A 6,000-nucleotide genomic window follows, 5' to 3' on the forward strand; every position below is an offset into this window, starting at 1 on the left:
TGAGTCACAGAGACTCTACGGTGAGGGAGGTTTATTACGAAGTTCATATGACACGCGCCCTGCATACTGCTAGGATCAGCAGTGTCGATAGCGTAATGTTTGTAGATAGAAATGGTAGAGATGGTAAACTTAACAGATGCAAACACATGCGTAGCCTCAGCTCAGATCGTTACCAAAGTTATCATCTAAATGTAATTTTTCTAGAAAGATAGAGGGGCTGCAGCCAGGATGAAACATCTTGTAAAATTTAAAAAACGATCTCTGGCTAAAACTTTTAAAAATACGAGCTTTCGGCTGTTTGCGCTACAGCCTTCAACGGTCATTTTACCCGTTGAAGGCTGTAGCGCAAACAGCCGAAAGCTCGTATTTTTAAAAGTTTTAGCCAGAGATCGTTTTTTAAATTTTACAAGTAATTTTTCTAACTACCTCTTAAATTTTTTTCCACATAAACAACATCTGAAGCTTTCCAAGTCATTCAACGATTAACTCTTTGCTAGGTTTGCTTAGCTTTGTTTGTATTGTTGCCAGTTTTTAGTTCTTTATTTAGTTCTAATAGGGCAAAAAAATCACTCCTCCGGGACTTTTTTTTCTTAATTTTAGTTTTATATTATGTGCTTATAATCTTAAAGCAAGCTAGAGTTTAAAAGAAAGTGACATCGTTTTAACTTTGGTTAGAATACTTTTATGAAAGAAAAAGGACCTATTTACAGCCAGCTCGTCGAGTTTTCATCTCAAACCTACCTCACGATCATTGAGATAGACCAAAAGAATACCCACAATTATGAATCATCAAATAATTTTTCTTGCACGCGATTGGTCTAAACACATCAAGTGTCGAATATTTCCCAGCTAAAACTGGGTTATATCTGAGGATATCACCCAACTTTCACACCCATGACGATAGGTCTTCGCTAAATTTTCATTCAAGACGAGAGAGAGTGTTTCATCCGGCATTGTTACAGAAGAAGGAAATGTTTGTTCATAAAGTCAGACCAGAAAACATCTCACGCATCAAACAGTAAGCAGTTCGAAAACACTTTTTCACGCGCGTTGCAAAATATATATAGGAAAATAAACGCAAAAGCCTCTGGTTTGCGCGAAAACATGCTCATGTATTTGTCCTTTCTCGAAGTTCACAGTTATCCGTGAATATTTTCGCACCAAATAGCGGTTATTGTTTAGTTATCAAATCAGTTGAAAAAACCAAGTTATACTCCCCCACCGACGCATCATCACATTTTTTTTCCAAGAAATCGGCCCCTTTTATTAAAATGAAAGAAAGCACGGTAATCTTACTAGTAATCAGTCGTCTGTCGATTAGGACATCTCAAATAGGGTTTTCTGCCACTTTCATTCTTTATTGCTTAGTTGAATAGTAAAAAAGAAGCGGGTTATGGCTGTCATACTCCATTTTTAGAGTCTCGTGTACACTTAAGTTCCAAATAGCTTGTCTCTCAAAATCTGTACACAACTTTGCGTAACTGGTCTAAAGAATAAAGAAAATACTCTCAATCTTAAAAATGGTTGTTTCTTTCCTATTTCTATAGAAAAGTCTAATATCACAAATGACGTGTAGAAATGTTTTATTTGGTTTATAAAAAAAGTCAGTATCGTAAAATGCTGTTAGAAAGAACTACACACGTCTACTGTTCAAACGTCGAGTGTAAAATGGTCTAAAATGGGGCAGCCAGGATCAAAGCGGTAATTTTCAGGCCTTGCCTTCGTTGAACGGTTGTTTTATTCACATTTCTGCAGTTACATGGCCTTTTACATTTGTGCATGCTCTATAAAAAGAGGAATATGGACTTCGTGGTGACTCGCTTTGCGCGAAAGAGAAATTTAATCGTTGAGAATGCCAGGAATTGAAACTTCTGCGACACCGACGAAAACAAACGGACAAGATGGGTCAACAAAGGAAGAACAGATTAGTGGTGGCGAAACGTGAATACACTCATATCACCGGAAGAAAAGTGGAAGAAAGTTTTTCGAATGACGAGCATAGTATTCGAAGACCACTGTTAACAACTGGAGGCACATATATTTGCAAACTCGAAATCTCCTAATCGGCCGGCTCTTTCAGTCGAGAAAAAGGTAGCATTAACACAGTCCCTGAAAGACACGGGATCTATCTGGATGACTAGGAATACGTTTGCAATTTATTAATAGGGACCTTGTGTAAACCACAACGGCGACGGCAACAAGTACATGGAAAAACAAAAGATCTAATTTACAGAACAATAGCTCAGCACGTGCGTTTTAAAACTTTGTGCATTTCTTATCCATCCCATGCAAAACAGCAACGTGAAATCCCCTCAATTTGTGTCGTCTGCGAAACGAAACCGCGACGGCAAATTATTTTAACTTCCATTCGGAGCTCAACGTTTCTTTTATGTGCTATGCTGAAGTTGAGGTGTGGCGCCGTATGAGACGGTAAACAAAATGCAGCCATTTTTTAAATTCTAAGTAAAGGCAGAAATTCATTTTTTAGTCGAGGTCTTCCCTAGCGTAGCCGTCCTGACTGCTTAAGGTCTCTAATGTACCATTTCAACATTTCAACGCAAACTATCTTTTTAGCTGCCGTTATAAGCTACATAAATGCTGGAAATGTCGCAAATAGTCCGCCTCAAAGAAGGAAGAAGAGAACAAGAAAGCAGAGATAGAATTGCTTGATTTTGAGTGATACTATTTAACATCTACGAAGTACATATATGCAATAAAATCGCTCTCGGTGTCATTATTGAAATCAAGTTACTCTATCAGGGCCTCTTCATGATCTACCAGTCGCTTTCAAAAAGGAATTTTTTTTCTTATCTGGACAGAATGGTACTCTTTCTTCCTTTCTTTCTTTCTTCAATGGACTTTTTTTTTTTTCTTGACCGAGGACTTTCTTCCGCCTTTGATTTTCCCTGAAGATTTTTCCAGAAGCAAAGAGTTCCACGTGTGAATTTTGTCGTGTGCGCAACGTAAATAAAATATGGAAATAACATGAAAAATGAGTCCCAACATGAGCGGTTGCCGCGAAAATTCTCCTTAGAGATTCGCCCAGGTCCGAGATCATGACACCTTCCTGACTTTAGAACTTTTATTTGGAAATACGTTCTTCTAAATAACTCAAGTGCTTTTAAAGATTTTAGAAAATTTGTTTATGGAAAAGTTAGGTTGAATTCTTTAATTCAGTTTATTCAAATAAAAGAAAAATCTATTTTTTCGGCCTCTGAGGGTGGGAAGTAACCTAGCTCGAAGAGCCTTATGTTGTTGCTCTCGTCCTCCCCTCTCGTGCGTGACTCGTGCTTCGTTCTCGTCTCTCGCTTGCCCGAAAAACTCAAGAATATTGCGCCTATTCTGCGGTATAGTCATAGTCAAGGGGATGACTCCTGAGACAACCGACATCTCAGCTCTAGATTATTTGGTTTATCAATTGAGTTGATGTAAATTGGCCACCGTAAAGAGTTTCTAAGCTGACAGTTTGCTCTAATGAAGGGCTAACGCTCGAAACGTCTGTGGCCAAATTACATTATCAACTCAGCTGATAAAACCCAATTATCTTGTTACACCACCCCACCGACACGGCACTACAGGATCGTTGGAAACTACTTACCCCTTTTACTTCTAGGTTGGCGGAGTAGAATCTGGAAACAAGTTATCGATTGGCGCGCACCTCAAAACTCAGCGCACGCTCAAAATTATCAGTTTCTCCTTAGGCTAGAGCTGACAATATTTGAGCGGTATATTCTTCTGTTTGGCGGTCGGTGTGGTCGCATATGTAACTTCAGCCTAAGCTTATACTTCAGAAATGTTGGAAGAACAGGTAACCTTTTCAAAAGCGATATTGCATTTAACTATTTACGTAAGTTATCATTCGGCTGAAATCGATTGCACGGTGGTGTTTAGTCGGGCAAGATTTCCGAACAGCCTCATGCTTGCACACATTTCTTGGATTAAGAAAACTGTAATTTTTGTCAAAGTTAACAGTATGTGTCAGCTATGTTTTAAAATTTTCCCGATCATGAGAATTTCGCGCGTAGATTCGTTCTCGGTAGGTGCGAAAGGGTGTGTGTAAGCCCGGGCGCGCTGGAAGTTTGTTTGGCTCCTCAATTCAGGGTCGGCCAGGGGGGGTAGTGGAATACCAATATACCCGAAAAAAAATCGACAAAATACCCCAAAATACCCCAAATTCCTCCAAATATACCCAAAAATAATCGAAGCTTTGAATACTTTATACCTGAAATTCAAAGAAAGTGATATACTGAATACCCATATTTAAGCTGCAATATACCGTATACCCGATTTAAAACGCCCCTGAATACCGAATACCCAAAAACCCTGGCCGACCCTGTCAATTACTCTCAACAAAATTTGTCTCCGCCAAATTTCAATTTGTCAGTCGCGGGTGCACTGAAAAGCGGCGAAGTATTTGTTAACCACAGACATGGATCTACAAATTGACCAGTAATTGAACTCTGAGATTTAGCCCAAACGTAAACTTGGAAGCCATAGTAAGTTTTATTCTGACTATTCTGAGTGTTCATCATCATGCAGCATCCCGCGGTATGAATCTTCTATCTTCATCGTTTGATTGCTGCGCAAAATTAAATTTGGATCTAAAAATTGACCAGTTCATGGACTTACATGTACATGTAGCGTACATGTAGACGTACACGTAAACTTGGGAGCCATAGTAAGTTATATCCTGAGTGTTGATCGTCGTACAGCATCCCGCGGTACAAATCATTTATCTTCAACATTTGACTGCTATTTAAAATGGATTACTTAGGCAGCCCTCTACTTGAAAGACTCGTGTAAGAGAAGAGAGATCAAATCTTTTTAATTGACGTTTTCTTTTTAATCTTAGGTTGTAAATTTGAAATGTCTGTCAGATTCACGTCTGTCCAGCTCCTGCTTTTCAGGAAAAAGAAATCACTGGATGCACTTCTCTCATGGAAAAATTCCAAAACAATAGATTGCCAGCACTGGCTGATGATAAGCATTAGGTAAGGAAAAGTTTGTAGATTGCTTACACTGGGGGACAACACCATCTTTGGAAGCAAAAGAAAATGATGAAACAAACTCTAGTGGTGACAAATGTTGAGCCAAGTTAGGAGTAGTACAGTTTCCTTTCTGAGAATGTTGTTTTGTTTATGTGTTTGTGGTAATGGGACATGTTAGATAATTTATAGACAAAGCATGTTACTGTTCTTGCTGCGTTCACATTAACAGAAAAAATTTAAAGATTATCTGTCTTATCCTTTCCATTTTAAGAGGATCAAACAGAAGTTTATCTCAACCCCCCTAACATTTCGTCTATCCAATTTGTGCAGCAAAAAGAAATGGCGTATAAGATGAACCGCAAAATTTTTTTTCTGATGTTGACCGCGACCTTAGTAAAAGGAGGGTATCATCACGAGTTTCCACTTCTGACTGCTTTGAGTTCATTGACTCATAAGTTCAATAAGTAAGTTGACTACACAAGTTCAATTATTGCCATCTCGATGTTTTGCCTAATTACACGCGCCAGCGAGTCTTAAACAAACTGGAACTACATGTATCCTGCAGTTAATTTTTCTGTTCCTTTTTTTTGAGCAATTTGGTGAACATTGATCGATGATTCGACAAATATTGAAACAAGAAGCAAATCTGGTTTCTCATAGAAAAATTTGCATACGAGTTAGAGCAAGATGTAGTCATGACGAGTAATCATACTGTAACACCACACCATTAAAATAAGCGAGTAGCACTTATTAGTTTTTGTATAAATAGTGAGATGAATGAACCAGTTTTTGAGAACAGCATGTTTACTGATGACAAAAGCTATGAAATAAGCATTTGTGCATGGGTTTGCATTCCGGAGACAACAACTGGTTACAAAGGGGTGCCTTAGCTGATTCTACAATACACTGAGAATGAATTTATTTTGAACAAATTCCTAAGCTGTTGTGATGGATGTTTTTATATATGAAATGGGAAATAGCTATTTTGATAAATGAATTCCATTGGAAAATG

The sequence above is a fragment of the Pocillopora damicornis genome, chromosome 5 (genome assembly GCF_964200805.1).
Source record: "Pocillopora damicornis chromosome 5, jaPocDami1.2, whole genome shotgun sequence".
NCBI lineage: Eukaryota > Metazoa > Cnidaria > Anthozoa > Scleractinia > Pocilloporidae > Pocillopora > Pocillopora damicornis.